This window comes from Phyllostomus hastatus, unplaced genomic scaffold (genome assembly GCF_019186645.2).
Source record: "Phyllostomus hastatus isolate PE091 unplaced genomic scaffold, TTU_PhHast_1.1 phas_contig_196, whole genome shotgun sequence".
NCBI lineage: Eukaryota > Metazoa > Chordata > Mammalia > Chiroptera > Phyllostomidae > Phyllostomus > Phyllostomus hastatus.
The window spans coordinates 22491913-22514000 of record NW_025333709.1 but is presented as its reverse complement, the minus strand read 5'-3'; the positions used below and the strand labels follow the sequence as shown (position 1 = coordinate 22514000).

The following is a 22088-nucleotide window of genomic DNA, read 5'->3' as shown; positions in this document are numbered from 1 at the left end:
AGAGGGAGGAAGGAAGACAGGCATGTCTGGAGTGACACCTGGTGTTGCCAGTGACGCAGAGGCTGAGTCGACCTTGGGGAAGCATGGCCAGGCTGGATCTGTCCCCTCCCTCTGCCGCTGTGGCCACATAAGCAACGTGCACCCAAGACGCAATGACTGCTGAGATTTAACGACCACCACTTCCTGTTTCTTACAGAATTTACACGTCACCTGTGGCTTTTAGGGTTCCCTGTCTCTGCCCCAGGAAAACCACAGGATCTATATTTTTCTTCAAAGCCACGTGACTGCGAAGGATGTTTTCATGGTTGTCCCCTTGCAGGATCAAGTTTCCAGTCTCCGCCCCTCCCCCCCAGCCCCCTGCCTCCCTTTAGGGCACACCACGTGGGCTCCCCACAGAGCTGGGCCCACACCTGAGCGCCATGCTCCGCCCCTCTCCCGGGCTCTGGTCACAGCCTCTGCCCGGGTAGAGGTTCTGCCCTCTCTCACCTCACCTGGTGTTTGCCTTCCCCAGGGACATTCCTTCTCTCCCCGAGCCCAGCACTGGTGTCCAAGGCGGTGTGACTGCTGGTGGAAAGGGCGGGGGCTAATGTATTTCAGCCAACCTCTGCCCGTCCGTATCTACAATTATTCCTCCTTGTTTGATGATGGCGAATATCCAGTTCATTTTTTTCCTCTTTCCATATGTCACTCCCACACCTATATCCTGCTTTTAGGGAGGCGTTCCCCCATTGGTGGGTGCAGAAAGGAAGTACTCCTTGTCCAGGGTGAGACCTAGACTTGGGAAGAATACACATTCTTGTGGAGTAAGACTGAGTTCGAGATGGGCCACCTATCTGCTTCCTCTGTCCTGCTCACGTTGACGACAGCCAGCATGAAGGTGAGAAATCGGTTGTCAGGTGCCCTTTATTACTGGGCACAGTCAAAATTTGCTTTCTCTTTGGAGTACAGAAAAGCAACTGCAAGGCAAAGGGCAAATACCCTTTACAGCCATCATCTCGTTTGCACAGGAGAAAAGCAAATACCATTAGGGCAGGGTGTCCATCACCGCTGGCGCCTGCCCGCTGCTGCCTGGGGTTTCGTGTTGGGGGTTGGCTCTGCCCTGGGCTTGGTGTTGACGTTAAACAGTCGCATGTTTGAGGATGGACATGGCAGTGTCCCATCAGTTACGAGTCAGGTCTCCTTGCTGGAAAAATCCTGTTTCGTAAGGGGGAGAAGGGGGGGAGGTGGGAAGAAGGGGCAGGACTGGGGAGAGCCAGGAGTTTGCTAACCAGGTGGGGAAAGTGGCTGAACACTCATCAGGGAGTGAAGGGAATACAGGAGAGGGCTTCACCCGGCAGGAAAGGGCTGCCTCTGCAGATTGGGTAGTAGTATTAAATCAATGTTCATGTTCCAATTTTAATCAGGGTTCTGGGGGCTACATTAAAAAAACGCCCTTGTTCTTAGGAAATACACAGTGGAGCATTTAAGAGTAAAGAGCATAGAATCTGTACCTTATTAAAATGATTTAGGAAAAAAATTGTGTGTGAGTGTGTGCGTGTGCATTTAGAGAAAGAGAATAAACCCAAAGTGGTAAACGTTAACATCTGGGGACCCTGGGTAGAGGGTAAGTGGGGATTCTTTTTTTTAATTTAGTCACTTTGTTATAAAATTTATATAAAATAAGCCATAAACATGACAGTTAAAAATAAAACAGAACTAAGACAATAGAGAAAACATTTCAAATGAAAAAGTAGTAGCAAAAACCTATCAGCTTGCTTGAAATTATTCATATACTAGCTAAACACTTTCTTAGATTTATAATAGCTATGTCCATCATACTTAATTAGGCTATGAAATATTAAATATTATTTTTAAAAGACAGATTCTCAAACTCGAGGTATATGGGGATTCTTTGTATTTTCCTTGCAGTTTTTCTGTAAGCCTGAAATGATGTCAAAATGAAACAAGAGAAGAAAAAAGAAGTGTGCAGGAACTGATCAAAATCCCACTGAGCTTTGTGCATTCAGCTGTCACTCTGAGCATTTATTTACTGAAGGCCTCTGCCCCACAGGCAGCCCCATGCACACACACTTCCCATCCTGCGCGCTGCCCCGGCTGAGAGAGGGCCTCACAGTCAGGGTCAGGCGCTGCAGCGGACTTGCTGTCTGCTGGCCCATGAACGTGAGCTCCTTCCTCACTGGCGAGACCTAACCTAGGCCAGCCCCTGGGCCAGCTCCCTCAGAACACCTCACACTGTTACTCAAACGAAGGAATGACTGGCGCTGACTGACAGGTGCCGAAGAAGTGAGGGACTCATGTGGGATTTTAGAAGTTCCCACAGAGGGTTTACCCCTTTCCTTGATCAAATCTCTCACTCCCCTGTGGTCCCAAAGGAAAAGCCATGGGCAGGGGCTGGGAGAGAGGGGAGGGACCTGGGTTCCTCCCTCCCCGTTGGGGAAACAAGGAAACCTCCCGGGTGCACTGCCAGAGCGAAGGATGCTCTGCTTCGGGGGCTCCGGTCACCGAGCTTTTAAAGCGCCTGCTGGGATGTGGTTTGAGTTTATCAGAGACGAAGTCCTTGGGAGAGAGACATAATAAAATTAAACATTTAAAATTACAGCTCCATTTTGAAAAGCCAACTTGCCAATGTTTATAGAAAATGGCAGGGAATTCACGTAACCTGGTGGGCAGGTGAAGCCACAGATATTTAGCTGAGTTGCCCCCGGGTGCTGAGCTCCCGGGCTGAAGGGGGATGAATGAAAACGGCTCCCAGGTGCTTTACCAAGGAGGCTAAAGATGGCCAGCCTGACCTCACGGACGGCACAGATTCTGCAGTTGAACGAGGACTAGGAGACAGGCTCTGGACGACCCCATCTATTCCCTCACACCATTCCTTCCTTTCTGGGTAGGCCTTGGAAACTCTCTGGGACTCATTTTTTCTGGCGTGTTTCCTTTTTTCCCCAAAGAGGCTGCGCTTCACTGATTGCGGAAAACCCGAAGACTCTCAGAAGGCCTTTCTTACCAGCACCATCTAACAGCCCATTTTACGCCTTCCCACTAGTCGAGGTGCCGTGAGGTAGGTGTTGGCATCCCCTCGAACTGGGTTTCATGGGGTCTCTGTGTGCCGGGAGGGGTGTTTGTAAGAAGCACTCTGCTAAAAAAGGGGGTTCCTTGCCCAAATAGCTTTGGGAACGGCAGAGAGTAAAGATGAGCACATTCGTAGTTGCCGAAAGGAACTGTTTCACTTGGTGGAACCTAGAAATCGTCGAAATTACTTGACCACAGAACTTTTTTCTCTTTTTTCGTAAGAGACTATTAACCACCAACAAAACTTGTATTTTGTGTGACATGTTGGGAGAAATGACTGCTGAAGTGAGCGTCCTAGTCACCTGGGGGAGGTTTGTGCCCTAAACGAATCATGTCACATGGTGTTCGGCGAACACAGCTGGGCAACGCCTGTGCCCAGTGTAAGACATGTCCTGGCAATGGCTCCGTCACCAGCCCCTGAGATGTGGGGAAGATGCCGAGTCTCTTCTTTCCTCTGTTTCTGCAAAAGGAAGCCACGGCATTGGAGCACACGGCTCCCTCCCTGAGTCCCGAGGTCTCCCCTGCCAGGCGGGCACCAGCATGACCCTTTCATAGGTGGGCAGCCCCACTCAACCATTTGTCAACTACCCCACCGCCCCGCCGTTAGGGTGTGTTTGGGGCCCGGTCCACACCCACCGCCCCCCCCACCCCGCCCAACAATCCGTTGCCTGCCTTCAGGCCCTAAGGTCTCCGTCTCATTCCCTGCGGCCTGCAGGCCTCTGGTAGAGGTGTGCTCCCCTCTTCACCAGGAAGAACGACGCCCAGCACCCTGGAGCCTTGAGATGGGGTGAGAGAGTGCATCACAGTGCTGTCCTGGGAGGGGTGAGGACTCAGATCAGGGGGACCCTGTGAGGGTAGAGGAGAGTCTGCAGGACCCGCTTCTCCACTGGAATGGGCTGGGGGAGGGGTAGGCTCCTGGGCGGGAGGCTCCCAGTGGGTTCCAGAGCACCGTCTGGCAACCACTGGCCTCCTGGTATGTTTTCATAGGAAACCATGTCAGAAGTCCGTTTTTAGGAGCAAAAAGAATCGGTCTCTGAGGACGTCAGGGTGGAGATTGGGGTTCCTCAGTGAAAGGTTGCCTGGGCCCCACTCAGACGGCACCATGTGAGGTGCTGCCCCCCCTGGCCCTTCTCGGGGCTGGCGCTGCTCACCGGGAGGGCGTCTGTCTGTCTGTCCGTCTGCAGGGCGCCCGTGCCCTTCCACGGCATCGACTCTGGGGAAGTAAGCCGGGTCCTGGCCCCGGGAACCTTCTCACTGCTGGGCTCACAGGATCCCGGAGGTCCGTGCTGAGCGGGGGAGGAGCACCTTTGGTACAACAGGGAAAACGCCACTCCTCTTTTCTGCCCCGGGGCCCTTCTATCAGGATATCAGTCCTGTTGGTGCATCTTAAAGACATTCCACACGGCCCTTTCCGGGCCGGGGGCCAGTTTCTCCCTTTTCTGATGTAGGACTTAGTCCGTGCTTCGTTCGTAAGACAGATGTTTCTCGAACAGGCACAGCTGTTAGACGCAGAGTTTTCACGGAGTCCACACCTCTCCTGCGAACGCCCCTGGCCCGGGGCATGGGGCTGGTTTCTGGGGAAACAGTGCATGGCATCCCAGCAGCTTCCTGAGCAAATTATGGTGTGTGCGTGTGCGCGCGCGGGGGGGTGGTGGTAAGTGTGCGGGGTGGGATGGAATTTATACAGACATTTGGGAAGATTCATCACACCACCTCAGAAGTTCCGCGGAGCGGTTGAACGACAATTTAGAGTTGGGGGCTCCAGTTCCACCATCACCATTTGCTAGCTTTGTGGCCTCCGGCACATTCCTCAGCCTCTGAGAGCATCGGATGTCTAATCTGCAAAATGGGACCGGTAACTGCTCCTGTTTGTCAGGGTCACTCGGAAAATTAAATGAGATAAAAGTATGTAAGGCATTCACCACGATGTATGGCATACTCCCAGTACTTACTCATAATTGTAAGTAGTTAACGTCTGGGTGTTTCGTGTTTATCAAGCACTGTTTTAAAGACTTTCAGGTATTCATTCAGCTTTACAATAACCCTTTTAGGTAGAAACCAGTATTCTATAGATAAGTAAATGGACATATCATATTTTTTGGACTATAAGGTGCACTTTTTTACCACATTTTTTGCTTTAAAAAATTTTCTCCTGTTTTCCTCCTTTAAAACCTAGGTGCAAAAATAAATATAAAATAAAATAAAATAATAAAATAAAATAAAATAAAACCTAGATGGGTCTGGGGTCTGCACCATAAGACACACCTAGGTTTTAGAGGAGGAAAATAGGAAAAAGATTTTTGAAGCAAAAAATGCGGTTAAAAAAAGTGCGTCATATAGTCTGAAAAATATGGTAAAGGTTATCAAGTGGTACAGTTTGGTTATTATTAGCACTGTTGCTATTGTTTTCCTGATTATATAATATGTAATTATATAATATTTATATAGTTATGGACATTACATAGTATTTCATATTGTGTCAGTATAATCTGTCTCTGTAGGTTCTGTTGTTTTTGGAGTCCACTGGCTTACACAATGAGCAGCAACTTGTGAACCAGTAGCTTTTGCAAAAGGGAACTGGATTCTCTTTTGAAATGTGGACAGAATTTCATAGGTGTGGTTTTATCTTTTCATCACCAGATGGCAGTGCAGAGTGGTTATTTAAGCTAATTTTAAGAGAGGGACTTGCTAGGGGAAAGGTCTCAGAAACAGGAGAATTAAGGCACAAACAGTGTCGGTGTCTTGCCGTGAAGCAAAGTTAGGGAGTGAGGGATGTGGTAAAAATTTCAGACACTTAGTGTCACCTTTAAGTCGTGGTGGCCACGGCCCCACATAAGCACAGCCTTCTCCAGCTCCGGCTGGCAGGAAGCTTGTTCAGTAGTCGGGCCAGACCGCTGAATTCTACAGGGGCCACTTCTGATGCAATGACTGCTCCTCAAACCCCCAAACGGGAGAGTCTGGGTTTCTCTCTCCCACCTGTATGTCTGGACAACACTTCTGTGGGAAAGGATGAGGGAGGACGGAGCCTGGGGGTGTGCAAGGGTCCAGTTCCTCCCCCCGGATCCCACCCACGGGCTACCCGTGGTGGGAGCTGGTCTCGGGGCTCCATCTTCCAGATGAGGTGTGTGGGCGTGAACTAGGAGGTAAAGATAAGCCTCAAAATAAATATGGCCCAATTTGAAGGTTCTGGGGAAGGAAGCCCATTATTTTTACTTAAAATAACTTCATGATATTGTGTTTGAACAGGTTGAATTTGCACGAGCTATTAAAATTAAACAGAAGGCATACAGAACTGGTCCCACTCTGCTAGTAGCTGGTGGTGGGCCCCTAGATGCCTCGCTGGTCCCCTGGGGCCATCCTGTGTCCTTGGTGGGAGGTGTTTCAGGGAAAGAGACGGAGCAGCCCGGCCCCTCTTCCCTGCACTGGAGTTCCTGGGAGTGAGGTCCCGTCTGGAGCAGACGAGAGGAGACCCATTAGTGAATGAAGACGTGTGTGTGTGTGTGTGTGTGTGTGTGTGTGAGAGAGAGAGAGAGAGAGAGAGAGAGAGAGAGGGAGGGAGAGAGAGAGAGAGAGAGAGAGAGAGAGAGAGAGAGAGAGAGAGAGAGAGAGGGAGGGAGAGAGAGGGAGAGAGAGAGAGAAGGTGGGGGTCCTGCTGGACACACAGAGGAGGAGAGGGCACAGGGCCCGTACGGAATCCACCTGGGTCTGAAGCGGGCTGATGACCTGCGTTTCTAACCAGCTCCCTAGTCTGGGGCTACACCCGTACTGCTGTAAAGCAGGCAGGGCAGTCCGGGCCGCTCTGCTTGGCTGTGTTGCTGGCAGGTCTGGGGGAACTTTACTGAAAGGTGGGACAGGTGGGACTCACATCCTAAGAACCCTGGTTGGCTTAGGGAGCTCCGGGCAAACAGTGAGGAAGCTACTTACCATACCATCACATTGGCCCCTTTTGGTGACAAAAGATATGGCCCAAACCAAGCTGGCCAACAAGACCATTTGGTTAGAACATTATTCTGGTCCGAAGCAAACTTGTGTAGTTGCTGTTGCCGATCCCATCCCCAGCTGGCACTGTTTTACTTTACGATCCTCTTACATTGCTAAAAATTGTGTCTGTTTTACAGAGTTTGCTTTCAAACCTTTGTGATTTATGGTCGGTCTTTTAGTCTTCTGTCTGGGGAAAAGTTAAAATAAACCAAGTGTCGAATAATCCAGAATTAATTCGAACAACCTGAACCGTTTCGCAGCGGGGGAAGAGCTGGAACAAAGCGGACACTGCCGGTCCACCGCCTGCCTGCGCTGAGCTCCGTCCCTGCCTCCTCGCCCTCGCCCAGTGTCTCCGGGCGCCGCCATGCCAAGGGACTGTTGCCCTCTGGATCTGCACAGGTCCCACCAAAGGAAGGTGCTGGTGGAAGACTAGAAGGGGAAGATGGGAGATATCGAGGTTCCCCTCCCCCATTGCTCTCTTTGCTTTGGAAACTATGCTGTTCATCACAGCAACAGGCACGTCTTTGCCACAGCCTGGACGTCCAACAGCCCTACCCTCCACGGAGGCAGTGAGGACCACAGCTCCTCCTCACCTGGGTTCCAACTACTGCCCCATCCTCTGGTTCTGTGTCTCACCCCGGGCTGGTAACGTCTTTTTGGCTTGGCTGTCTTTGTGTTGCCGCACCGGCTCTTCCAATGCCTGCGTAAACCAGTGACTGCATAACTCCCCTCTGTATGAGAGGAGGCGTGCCTCTTCCTGGCTAGACTTTCTGGCTACGTTACCAAACAACACACAACAACAGTCTGAACTCTGCAAAAACTGATGCTGTTTAACATACAAGCTGCATACGTGTTGCAGCTTGCTGTGTGCCTGCCATAGGGCAGGTCATGGTGGTTGAGGAAGGGACTTTAGCCCCTCCATCACCTCTATCCAGTTCTCTTCCTTTTCCCACCCAAAATGAGTCCATTTGCCGTGAGGTGTAACTTTTATGCACAAACCTAGATTCCTTCCCAAGCTTCTAAACCCCTCCTGGGTGGAGAAGATAGTAGCACTGAATCATGCGGGGTTCCTATGAGGATCACATGATTTAAACGTGATAGGCCTGGCAAAGTGTGCCTGGTAAGTAGCAAGTTCTTAATAAACGTTGGCTGCTGTCATGTTCATGGTCATCATCTCTAAGAACAGAACCACTGGGCACTAGTCACTCTTAGGCACTCGATGGGTGCCTAAAATGGGTGATGTTCTGATCAAGCCCCCCCACCCCCACCCCGGCAACCCCACGGGAATCAGGGCATGCCTTCCATTTGTGGCATGTGTCCAATGTGGGCAAGTGCTCCTATCTGGGAAGTTGGAAAAGTCTGGGAGAAACCTGCAGCATTTAGAAAAACTTAAGTCCTGGAAATGACAAGGAAGTTTTCCAGGAGATGACATGGAGAAAAGTTTATACAATACAGCCTTATAAGGCTCCAGATAATGACAGCTTTACAATCAAGCACAGCTCATAGTTCGATGCTTGGAATGAACCAGTTCTGGGTAGTTCCCAGAATCCTAGAGTGCCCAAGCAACAGAGAATCTCAGAGAACACCACACCCAATCACCTCATTTTATAAAAGGGGTCTCAAGGCTGGAAGTATAAAATAGAGGACGAGAAAAAACAGATCGTCCCATATTTGTAGATGGCCCTCTGTGTATGGAATTAGGATCCCAACATTTCCTCGAATTATAGTAAAAAATAGTTTCTTACTTGAAAAGGCTGAGTAAGGGTCTTTGGACACCTATTGGAGGCAAGACACTCTGCTGGTTACCAGGACAGGAAGAGGCAGAAGATTTCTCCTGTCGGTTGAAGGAATCATCATCACCCATTCATGCAAACAAATATTTCTGGAGCATCTGTTATGTGCCAAGTACTGAACTTGATTCCAGGGATCTGGATCCTTCACAGTCCACCAAGGGAGACAGATACATACAGAGATGACTAATGTGGCGTTACACAGACATGTCACATCAAATGTTACATAAGGCAAGGAGTGCCTGAGTGACCCTGGGAAGGTTAGAAAGGCCTGTGGGCGAAGGTGAGCAGCCAGTGGTGCTGGTGGAGTTCCAGAGCACATTCCAGGGGAGCGAGGCCAGCTCGGGAATGCAGGAATGCTGCTGCGGGGAGGCGGGGATGCCACCGTCTCCCGACCCCCTCTCCCTAAAGTCACCCTTTCTGCACACACTGCCATGGCCCTGAAACTGCTTTCCCACCTGGGTCACTGCGATAGGCTCCTGTCTTCTTCTGCATCTTCCACACAGAAGTCACATGATCTTTTCAGGACACAAATCTGAATTCACTTCCCTTGCCTGAAATTTTTCAGAGGTGTCCAATGCCCTCAGGATATTTAATAACATAAAAGAATGAAGAAAATGATAAAGATATCAAACTTACATAGAGCTTCCTATATATCAAGTGATAATCCACACACTTAATGTGCATAGTTAATTGATCCTCCTCCTTTGTGGATTCTGTATTTGTGAATTCACCTATTTGCTAAAATTTATTTGTAACCCAAATGGATACCTGGGGTGCTTTTGAGATCACTCGTGGAGTTGCAAAAAGTGGCAAAGACAATTGAGTCGTCTAACGCCTGTGCTTCTCCGGCTGAGAGCTCAAAGAAGGCGACGCTCTTCCTTCTCGTTCCAGTTCTTGTATTGTAAACAAGTGGCTTTTCTGGGATTCATTTAGTGTCATGCTTTTTCTTTTTAGATGTTTACGCTTTTTGTTTGCAATTTTGCTGTTTACAATGGCCCCCAAGCACAGTGCTCAAGTGCTGTCTAGTGTTCTGCAGGGCTATGAGGTGCTTTACAGAGAAAACTCACCCAGGAGTGAGTTCCACGCTGTCAGCCCTGAGTTCCCTGTTGATGGATTAAGTATGTATATCAAGTAGGGTGCCTTTAAGCAGAAACACACATGAAAACAGGTTATGTACTGACTGATGGATGAAAACGTGGTGACCAAAGGCTTGCAGGACCCTAACCACGTTGTTCCCCTGGGAGCAATGGTTCTTCATTCACTCATTGCAGGAAGGGACTGGATAGAAACACTACAGCAGCTAATGGGAATCAACACCAATAACTCACCGGAAACCAATAAGAACCTTATAAAATAAGGGACAGAGTCTTTTCTGTAACATACAACCCTCTAGTGTATCATCTCTCTTTTTCTCCCTGGCCATGCTAACCTTCTTTCAAATCTTTGAACTTAGGTTTCTTTTTAAATTCTTTTCAATTGATGCTTCTTTCTCAGTCCAAAGGCCTCATTGTAAGCTATTTCCTTTGCTGTCTCACTGCACCTCCAGCCCACTGAGACCCGGCCTACCCACACCCATCTCACCTTGCACCTTGCCTTCTCAGCGCAACGTTAATACTTATGTTTCTTTAATTGTTGCTGTGTCTTTCTTGCCTTTTCAGCCATGTGGAGCCCATGAGTCTCCTGGTTACTGCCCTTCCCCAAATGTCTGCTCTGACTAGGTGGAGACCGGGAAGTGTGTTCAGGGAAGGAGGAGGGACGTCAGGCATTGTACCAAGAAGAGAGGAGGGAGTTAGAAATGAGGAAGTCGGCCACTACAAGTGCCAAGTGCCTCAGAGGAAAGGGAGGGAAAGAAAAGCGCGTGCGGGTTTTAGTAACAAGGGGGTTAATGGTAAGAAGGGAGGGAAGGTTACAGAATGACGGACATGGGCGTTGGGGTGCAGTGGGTTGGGGAATGACTGGGACAGAGGAAAAGGCATGTGGGGGCTCTTACTGAGCTCCTCTGGGATGCAGATGAAGAAGGGAGCAGGTACACTGTAGGAGGATACAGGACCATAGGGGGGTTTTGCAGGGAGAGAGAGTAAATATATTTTACATGCTGAGGAGGAAACAGATGACAGAAAGAAACTGAAGACAGCCGAGACAGTGAGGAAAAATAGAGGATATCAAGCCAAGACAACCTGTAAAAGTTAATTCCCTGCCCTGATTCTTATTTTTCAACCACGTCAATATACTTGTGGAAACCTTTTGATCTAGAATGAGAGCTTCAAATGGCCTGTTTTGCTTCTGATGCACATAATACAACTTGTTACTGGAAAGACAAAGGTCACCCATGAAAGTATAACCTTTCGAAAGAAGCAAGGATACTCACTTCTTCCTCAGAACCCAGAAGGAAAGGGGCCAGGGCAAGTGGAGATACAGTTCTTGATGCTGGGGCGGTAAGACTTGAGTTTCTTATGGATATGCTAGGCAAGACTGTCTGTCATAGGAGCGAAGAATCAAAGCTTGAACGCCAGAGGTCTGGAGTGACGTGTGGTGGAGAGGAGGAGCAACCCCGGAAAGACGCCTGACTGCAGTCAGCAACCGAAGACTCGAGTGAAGGCAGTAAGTGCAGTTCTCGCAAGGTCTTCCTCTCCCAGCAATGGCCAGTGCCCTGGGTAAAGGTCCACAAGCGCGGGTTCTTACACTGTCCCAGGTTGAGGTAAAGGACCACAGGGCTTGGATTCTGAGGGTGCTGGCAAGAGTGGTTCAAGCAACGGGCCACGGGGTCTGCAGTACGTAGGTAGAGCGGTCTGCTGAGAGTCTGGCTAGAGGAGGAGGAGTCCTGGGGGCTAGAGGTCCTAATTAGGTTTATCAAAAGCCAGTGACCTGCGTTCTTGAGTATGAGGAATTTGAAGAGCTAAAAGGTACATTGGTATATTAAAGTTCATGGTTAATGACATGGCCTAGGATGTGGTCAGGGAAGGGAATGAAAATGTAGTGTCAGGGAGGATAACTAAAGTGCGGCGAGTCAAGAAGGTCTTGAGCCTATGGTATTGAATGATCTAGAAGAGCTGGAAAGTTCCCAGATGATAGCAACAAGTAGGGGAAAGGATGGAATAGATAGAAATTTGAGCCTTAAATGTAGGTAAGTCTTTTTTGCACCAAGGAGGCAGCTTGACCATCTAGAATTTGCAAAGAAGAACAAGGACAAGGCAGACACTACTTTTAGGACCAGAGTTCCACTGGAGTAAGATACACAGCAGACCATATCCTATGACTGGCAGGAGATGGACATGGTAAGGGAGCTGGGGGAAGACCCGGAGAGAAATAAAAGGAAGGAATCCTAAGGCCTGGGTCCTAACCCTGAGAGTGCACCAGAATATCCTGGAGGGTTGGGTGCCGCCCCACGTTTCTGACTGAGCAGTCTGGGGTGGGGCCCAAGAATCTGCATTTCTAACAAGTTCTCAGGTGAGGCTGATGCTGTGGGTCCCGGGACTACAGTTCAGGAATCACTGTTTGGGAGAGATGGGCTGCGTTGGAGAAACCCCAAATCGCCTGGGGAGATAGACAAATTGGAAACCTTTCAGTGTGAAGATCTAGTTGGGTCATGCCTCATCTCACGTGTTTGAGAATGGTATTCCCAAATGACAAAAGTAAAAAGAAACATAGTTCTACTCAAACCTGAATGTACCAGAAAGAAATAGACTTTGTGGATGGCTCTGTGTATCGGCTTTAATGTTTTAGGTAATAAAAACTGTAGTGAAAGACTGAGTAATAAAACATTTAATAGAAAGTAGAAAGAATCGACTTTTTCCCACTGCATTAAAAAAAGAAAATAGCTTACCTGTTGTGGAGATTGTCCATTAGGTCTCTCTAGAAGTTTAACTTCTCTTCCTGTAACCACAAAAAAGCAGAAAATTGAGGTCTGCAAGTTGTCTCTGTGTCACAGCCAAGCTGCATCAACCAAGTGACAGGGGAGAGCCTTTCTGTGGGGGCACTGGGCAGTGGGATGGGGGGATGGAGGTCCTGGCCCGGACCAGTCAGCACAGGCAGACAAGCTCTTTGACGTTCACTAGGCCTTGGTTTGCAGCCCAGCTCCTGACACTCAGCATTATATTAGCAATTTACCCGCATTTCAGTGTTTCTTCTGTAAAATGAGATTGCAGTGAGACTTAAATGGCACAACATGTGAGCTGTTCATCACATGCTGGGCTTGTTGGGACTGTTCAATAACCGAAAGCTATTGCTTTTTATTACTGTTGACAAACATTACTTTGATAATATGTCTCGTCTGTGATGGGTAATGTTTCAATTAAGCAGAAAGAAATTCAAGGCATTTATTTGCTTCTTGGAGACATATCAGATAAAGTTTCAATGAACACATGTATAATATGTCAACAGAATACATGGTTTCAAATAGCTTTGCCTTATAATGAAAATGATATATAGAATTTGAAAGTAAAGCAAATGTTTAGATTTTTACCAATTTCTCTATAATTTTTAGAATAATTTACTATCGCCCTAGTTGGGTGGCTCAATTGGTTGGAGCATCATGCCATACACCAAAAGTCTGCAGGTTCGATTCCTGGTCAGGGTGCATACTCAAGTTGCAAGTTTGGTCCCTGGTCAAGGGCACATACAGGAGGCAACTGACCAATGTTTCTCTTCCCCATCAATAGTTCTCTGTTTCAGAAAAGTAGTTCACTATCTACAAACACCAGCTTTTTGAACAATGCTCTTATTCCACAAGCCACTCTTCTGTTCAGAAGTCTTACATAGTTATGCATTGCCTACCAAGCTTTCGTGAACTCAGCTAAGCATTCAGGGTCTTTCACAGTGTGGCACCAATGGCCTTCCAAGATTCTCTCTGAAACTCCTTGAGACACTCCTATTTCTAGCCAATCTAGAGGTTTCACTATTTTCTAAACATGTCTACATTTTTCTGTTTCAGCACCCTTGCACATATTATTTCCTCCAGCTGGCTTGCATCTATGCCCATTGATATTTTGCAAAATTCTACTGATTCTTCAATACTTATTTCACACACCACTTCCTCCATGAAGATTTTTAAATAATCCCAACTAAAGGTAATTACTCCATTCTTTTACTTTCTTTGGATCTTCAATCTCTTGGATGGCTCTGCTCACTTTGTACCTTGGAGGACAGTAATTCATTTATATAACATTCTGCCCATTAGACTGTAATCTCTTACAAGGGAAAGGTCATGGCTCCATCACTGTTTATCTACCTGTGGCAGTTCTTCACGTGGTGACTCACATTTAGGTGGTACATTGCATGTCTTTTAAAAGGACATTGACAATTGTAAGATGCTTAATACCAATGTACAATATTATAAAACAATGTACATATTTTACCAAATCCAAGATGCATGTGTATTCATTTACCTTTTAACATCTCTGGGACTGTTGTGTATCTTACAATCATTAGCACATCATAGTTAAATTGGCAGCACTGTTTTCTATTTTTTTTGGTGCATAAGATAAATGGTACATGTTATCATTGATGACACCTACTATTCAATGAAATATGGTATTTTAATTCTATACTTTTACCTCAGAATGCACATTATGCATAAGTTTTATTAAAACTATCATATGTTAAATGAGTGTCTACCTCGGGTACAACTCTACAAAACAAGTGTATATCATGATCTGTTTACTCAAGAACCTTCTAAGATAAAAACTAACAATACTCAGAGATAGAGTAAGAATTTTACAAGCTCTAAGCCCTATAAAGATCAGGTATGAAAATAAAGACAATAACCATAAAAAAAGACACTTCAAAGAAATTCTATTTTTTCCTAGGATGACTTTTTGAAATAATAAATTCTTTCAAAAGAAAATATTTTTGGCACACTTGCTTTGCTGGTACCTTAGGCACATGACTAATTCGTTGGGTGAGTGAGCACTCACATTCCATGGGCTTGAACACATTGAGGACCTAACACGAGCACAGCTGATCTGTGCTGAGCATCACAGGAGTTGGGGAGAAAGAGCCATCCCAGGGAGGTCCGGGTACCAGGAAAATGTTTACAGAAAGAATGGGATCATGAGAGACAGGTAGACATTAGTTAGGCAAAGGGGACAGTTTTAGTAAAAGCAAAAAGGTAGTAAAAAATACGACTTATACAGAATGACAATGGAGGGACCCATGTTGTAGATTTTGGGGATGGATATGGCATATGGGACCAGGTTACTGAGGCTCCTTGAAAACGGGCCCAGAAGACCACACACGACATGACTGGCAAAGAGAGCAGGTTCTTCAACGGTGAAGGACAGTACGGTGGCGTGTACTGGAAAGCCTCGCCTGCTGGTAGTACGCAGGGCAAAATGAAAGGGTTGGGTACAGAGAGACTTGCTAAGGCTGGTACTTTGAATTCAGTGCCAAGATGAAAAGAGCCTGGTGTGTGCTGGTATCAAAGGGAATCCAGAGGAAAAGGCGAATTTGGAAATCTAGTTTGTCAAGTTCTCACTGATTTTGAAGTTAAACATGGCTTTCTACTGTCTCTGGTTTCTTGTAGCACATTGGTTTAGATATTTCTTATATACAGTGTCCTGGAAAAATTTTGTTGCCTCACTACCAGTTTCCTTATGGGTAAAATGACAATTATAACAGTACCTTTTTCAGAGAGGCATTAGGGTTAAGGGAAAGAACACAGAAGAGTATCGAGCACAGTGGTTGGTGCAAACTACAATCTCAACAGGGTTAGCTATGATTTTTTCATTCATTATCATTGTCATCATGGTCATGATCATCATCCTCTCTTAGATCACCATCAGCATCATCATCATCAGCATCATCTCTTAGATCCCTATCTTTTTGCCTGCCACTGCCCTGGAAGTTCCTTGATTCCAATGATCACATCTCATTATCTTTGTTTCTCCAAAAAGTAATCCAAGGTAGGATTTCTGTTAAGATGTACTGAATTTTAAGGGGGGAAAATACCAGAAATCCAAGAAAGCAGGAATCTCTGTGACAAAAGAAGGTATTATTAAAATTATTTTTATTTTTGAGGCTGACAGACAGGAATAAAGGCATTTCCCTAAACAGGGAAGCTGGAAGGAGAGCCATGCGCAGTATTGGGAAGATCCTGAAGTCCGTATTTAGCCTAGTGAGCTGACGTGATGGATGGCAGGATGATAAGAGAAAGGTGGCAGACAAGACAAATGTGTCCAGCACCATCCACTAAAAGAATAAATGGGCACACACTTACAGAGAGAGCAAAAGAGGAGATATTGTAAAACAGAAAGTCCACGAATGCGAAGTAACGGACCTAGTAATCAGCAGTGTAGATAACCAACAGCCAGCTCAATATAGACCGTATAATCCCTAACGCATGATGAAGGTAGGAATGAAGAGGGAAGAGCTAAAACCAGGACAGTCTGGAAGGTGTTTAAGAAGCAGTCAGTTCCTAAATCCCTTTCAGGACTGTAGGCGTCAGGGTGGTTTCCCCTGTCCATCTCAATGGAAGGATGTAAGCACAGTGTTTGGAAAGGGTTTTTGGGCCAGGAACACCACAGGGAACACACGGCAAAGGGAAGGGGTTCTGACCCCAAACCCAGGTGATGAAGTGCACGTGTGAACATGAACTGCTGACACCTGCTCCCAAAAAGAACCATGGGCTATTAAGAAAAAGTAGAGAACAGCAATGAAAAAAGCTCTCGGAAATGAAAACAAGAGAGCAAAAATGAACACTTAAATAGAGAACCCAGAGAAAAAGGTGAGGAAATCTCACATAAAGTAATGAAAGAGACAGAGACATAGAAGATCAACTGGAAACCATCCAGGACTTCCCACATCCGCATCAGAGGAGTTCCATAAAGGGAGCACAGACAAAAGGTGGGGGGAACTCTGCCAACAGAATGATTTGCAAAAATTCCACGTAACTGAAGGACAGTTTTTAGATGAATGCACTCACCAAGTGACCAATGCAATGGGTAAAAATAGACTCAATGTTAAGATACATCATTGTGATATTTCAGTAGTAAGTATACAGTACACTGAACAAATGGAAAAAAGAAGGGCCATTTGTTACCTTCAGAGGAAAACGAAGATCTTATAGGCTACCAGAAGAAAACAAAAGCAAAATGTCAGATCATACATAAACAAAGAGCTGGGGATCAGACTTGTTTTGAACTTCTTATGCACACACACAAAGCAATCTAAACCTGGCCAAACTACCCATTAGGTGAGAGAGCCGGCTAAAGATATTTTCAGATATAAAACATTCACCATCCATATACCTTCCCTTCCTGGGAGGAGGCTGTTTGAAGATGTAACAACCAAATGGGGGAAGAAACCAGGAGGGGGAGGCAGGGGATAAAGGAAATTGAGCCCTAAACACAAGAGAGAGACCACAGTGTTCCCCAGGATGATGGTGGCCAGCGATCTCAGAACACCAGCAGTGTGCCCCGAAAAAGGACAGCTTGCTCAGGCTGGAGAAGGTGAGGAGGCTCTGGGCAGTTCTCCTGTAAGGCATGACATTGGTGGAGTAACTGCAATGTCCTAAGAGCAGCAAGTGTACAATAAGGAAAGAATTGGGGGTTGAATCAGTGGTGAGTATGCGGAGCACTGAACAAATGTAAAAAAGAACCCTTTATTGCCTTCAGAGAAAAATCTGTGCAAGATAAGGAACATAATTCTCTACCTATCTTACCTGTGAAGAGCATTTACAGAGTTACAATAAATGCAGACATTCATCTAACTAAAACTGGAGGTGGGGTGTTCAGTTGGGAGTGGGAACCTTCCTGATATGTGGTGGGGCAGGGGATGGAGAAGCTGAATCATCGCCTGTTGTGGAAGATGATGTCTAACACTGAAAAAAATCAAGAAGTTGTAAGCAGCATTCATTTAGAGAAGGGATATTTAGAGGCAAGTAACCAAACCAATCAGCTCCAAAGTCATCTCCTTCGAGGAGAGAAAAATGTGCTGATCAGGCTGATCATCACCTGAAGACCTGGGAGTCACTCTAGTCATGCTGGCATGGTCCCAGCAGAAGGTGAACCCCAGGACAGGAAGCCAAAGCAATAATGCTTTTGAAAAGGTCAACTGCCATCCATTTATTCAACCCACGTTAACTGCTCACCTTCTAGTACTGTGGGCCAGGCCACGTGCTCATAAATGATTATGACAGGATGACTAAGGCGTATAAAGTTTACAACTGAGCGAGGCAGTCAAAACATAAACAAATCACTGCGATCCAGTGATATAATTGAGTTGGTAGGCAAAGTACTATGAAAATGTGGGCACCAGCCACCTTTCAGAGTACTCTAGAGCTGCGAGGTCCAGTACCTTAACTACTAGCCAAGTAGCCACAAGTGGCTATTTAAATTTAAATTACTTAAAATTAAATACATTAAAGTTCAGTTCCCTTGTTACATTAGCCAGCTCCATTTCAAATGCCCCAAGGCCACATGTGGCTAGTGGCTACCGTATTGGACAGTGTAGACGCGGGGCATTTTCCGGACCGCAGAAAGTTCTGCGGGATGGTGCTGGTTTACAGTTTCTTTAAAAACATTTTTTAAATTTCATTTTTCCACTTCAGTTTACATTCAATATTATTTTGTGTTAGTTTCGGGTACACAGCAATCACACACTTTACAAAACGTTCCCCTGGTATTTCCAGGACCCGCCTGGCACCACACGCAGTCACTGTAATATTACTGACTGTATTCCCTACGCTGCACTTCACATCCCCGCAACTGTTCTGTAACTACTAATCTGTACTTCTCAACCCCTTCACCTTTTTCACCCAGTCCCCCAGAGAGGTTCTTAAATGGTGGTTTGTTTTTACAAGCTATTCAAGTACATCAAAGCCCTGAGGGGGTCACATTCCTTTGGGTCTATTAGTAAATAGAGCCTTTACAGAGCTTGATATTTAACTGGCTAAGTTATCTGTACAAGGAACGGAATTTTTTACTCTGCTAGAAATTTAGCTTTCGAGTGGAGCCACCCCTGGAGCTGGGAAGGGGATTTCTTACGTTTCCTGCTACTGACTGGCTACCCAGAGATGTTGGGGGCACATGTTGCTGGCGACCGGGAGTCTGTGAGACTTTGGGCAAGCAGGTTTGCCTCGTGGGAGAGTCCTGGGGAACTCAGAAACACCTCAGTTTGAAATGTTAGCTCCACTACTTCCTGGCTGTGTGGCCTGGAGCAAGTCTCTCAACCTCTCTGGGCCTTTGTTTTTTGAGATGTGCAGTGTATTGATAATGCACGAACCAGGATACACAGGTGGTGGACGCAGCACCAAATGGCAGCTGCCATTCTTCTCACTGTTCTTAATCTCCCACATTCAAGAAATGGCTGGTGAAGAGCGCCCCCCACTGCACCCCCAATGATGAGAGCTGGCTCTCGTCATTTCTCATTTCTTCTCATTGTGTCTGTTTTCTTAAAGGAACTATCACTGACCAGCGACATAAGGGCCTATCACAGAAAAGGGAATTTCTGTCCAAAGAAGGGAAAGGAAAGAAGGGGGAAGGGCACTGGCATGTACCTCTCAGTGGCTGCAACAGGCCAGACCCACCAGCAGGGACTGAATAAGGTTCTAGAAATCCTCCGAATGTCTAAGGAGAGTCGAAGGATTCAGGGAAGGTGGCTGGAAAGGAAGGTTTGTGGGTGGTAAAAAAGAAAGTGGGGTGGGACGGAAACCCACAGGGATGGGCCAGGTTAGGTGGGAAGGGGCTGTGAAAGCCAGGCCAAGGGCCCAACTCATTGAGACTCCTAGTTCACAATAACGACTGGTGGCAACGTGTCGGGCCCACTGGCAGGCTGGAGTAGAAGCCAACAGGAATTTCAGCCCGCCCATGACTTCTCCTCAGACAGGTTTTTACTCAGAGATTTTACTATCCTGTGGACAGTCCATCTCGGTTCCCTTCTTTAACCTCCATGAGAAGAAAAACAAAGTTTCTTTCCAAGTGGAGTTAAGTTCTAAACACGATAAGCCTGAGTTGGCACCAACAGTGGCTGCAAGAATTAACTTTCCCTTGTAATTTGTGAATGCATCGAGGCTTGTTTTCGGGGTTTTCTTTTATGGGTTTCCCCCACCCCCACCGCGGGCAGGGCCCGTCTCTGAATAGAAAGAAAAGCCGTCCAGCTGGGCTCCTTTCTCCGAACAAGCTTTGCAAGCTCCGCAACATCTTCCTTGGAGACGGTTCAGCTGGGGGCCTTCCCTGTACTCCAGGAGGAATTCCTGCCTCGCACACAGGGCCCCTTTGTTGTCGGAGGTTATGAGAAGTTAACCACTGCTTCGCACAAGGAAATATCTTTTCCTTGTGTGAAGAAAGAATCAAAGAGGAATGCCACTTAAACCAAGGAAAACAAAACCGTAATTTACATCTAGAATCTCTACAGAGAAAAAAAAGATCCTCTTTACTTCAGTGAAGCACAGATATCTGCAGTGTAGGGTATAAAATCCACTCAGTATTGATGAATTTTAAAGTTTAGTCCTTAGCAAGCGCCAGATTCTGAGTCGTTTTTTTAAAGTATAAAATTCCTTTGCGTGCCTGCTCACAAACGTCTCCAAACTTTTCCAAATGGCTTAAAGCAAATCATTTCTTTCATTGAAGACAATATGTTGTATGTATTTGCATGTATACATATTTATCTATAATATCCATATACAAAAACACATAAGCACACACATAAACATACAAGCACATGGAGTTTGGGGAAAAGGGGGGAAAGGTCAGCCATCACCACAGCAACTCAGGCCTGCGTCAGGTCTCACATCTTTTTCCCAGACTTGTTTTCCTTTGTGTCCATCTACCTGCCAGTTTCACACAATATATAAACAACTTCACACTCTGCTTTCCTCTACTTAACATTCTGTCTCTAGCCTCTTCCATGACAATACAAAGTGTCCGTAATGACTGATTTAAATGACTGCAACTTATTCCAAGAGTGACCCCCTGCCAGTTAACTGACTGCTTCTTTCTATAGCTTAACATTTTTGGAACTTTCTGTTTCTGGTTAAAGTCACCTCCTTGCACCTTCCAAGTTCAAAGTCTAGGTGGCCAGCTACAAACATTACATAACTGTAATGTGTGTGATGATGTTGGTTTTCCTTGCCTTTCTGTTTTTTCATTTTCTGCTGACATGCAGTGCAGATGGCCTGTGGGACCCGGTGAGCAGAGGCGAGCCAGGAGGCTGCTCCCTCATCACAGACGAGTCAACGCTGGGTCCAGGAGGCACCTCGCTGGAGGTCCAGGAGGCACCTCGCTGGATTCACGTTCAGGCCTCCGGGTGAAAAAGCCAGGAAAACCTAGAAGTCCTCCTGTTCCAACCAATTGAAAACCCTGCACAAGGGACCACAGGGAATCACACTTTCATTCTTAACTCCTAGTGAGTTAGTCCGTCTTTCCCCGCAGCTCAAGCTCTGCCCAGGCGGAGGCAGCAAGCTGTCTCTGTCCCGGCAGCAGGGCCCGGGAACAGTGGCTGATGACATCCCGTAACCAGAAGGTGCGCTGATGCCCTTCGGATATCATCTTTACTATTTATAAAGTCTTTCTTGTGTCATGGTTTTCTCACATAGGCAGCATAAGAGATTCATCTCAGATGTGCACACTCTCTTCATGTACCAAGGGCTGGGGGGGGGGAGGGGAGGATGAAGAGAGGCTGAACCCAGGGCCAAAGCACGGCCGCTGCGGTGCCATCGGCCCGTTTGCACGTAGCGGGGCCCAGGGAGGTGGCAGCCCCAGACTGACCCTCACTGGGAGCAGGCGGTAGAGTTATTTACGCTCAACAGCTTTTCAGAACCAAAACCTGGGACTCTAGATCTGACGCATGAGTGTGAGTGTGAGAGTGCGTGTGTGTGCGTAGTGACAGTGTCTGACACCTGAACATCCATATGTAACTGACGCTTTACACTATTTCGTTTGCTTCCCAGCCTCTTTGTGAAATAAACATTCCCAGCTCCACGAGTAAAGGGCAGAACAACCATTCAGGTTTGAGCCTTTTCATTTACATCATGGAGTGTTCAGAATGACAGGACTTATGTCACTCCTTGTGGGGCAGGCAGGGCATACGGGATGCAGGCAGTCTTTAACCGGCCTTCCCATTCACAAAGGGCCTCGAATGCAGACGCTTGACAACTACGTGCCCAGAGCTATTCTGACAGGATTGACTGAAGTCAGCACTCATCACACAGCATTGAACTTCAGCCCCATTTCCCCATAATAAATCACCTGCAGTTTCCCATGATCTAACTCTTTATCTTGAAAATAGGAACATTTTGTCACCTTTGTGCATGGG

General features: G+C 46.8%; 1 protein-coding gene across 10 annotated transcripts in view; it reads right to left on the bottom strand.

Annotated features, from left to right (window-relative positions):
• The window catches only part of CUNH4orf19 (chromosome unknown C4orf19 homolog), a 78905-nt gene that overhangs the window by 4897 nt on the left and 51920 nt on the right, over positions 1–22088 (bottom strand). For 3 of the 10 annotated variants that reach the window (XM_045834448.1, XM_045834451.1, XM_045834453.1), the window contains exons 2-3: positions 12664–12713; positions 11209–11490 (exon numbers count right to left, since the gene is read on the bottom strand). The gene's annotated coding sequence lies outside the window, so the exon portion shown is untranslated. Of the gene's footprint in view, positions 1–491; positions 699–4217; positions 4237–8792; positions 8882–11208; positions 11491–12663; positions 12714–22088 lie in introns of those variants that run through there. The other 7 variants (XM_045834449.1, XM_045834452.1, XM_045834447.1 and 4 more) reach the window with 5 other exon arrangements.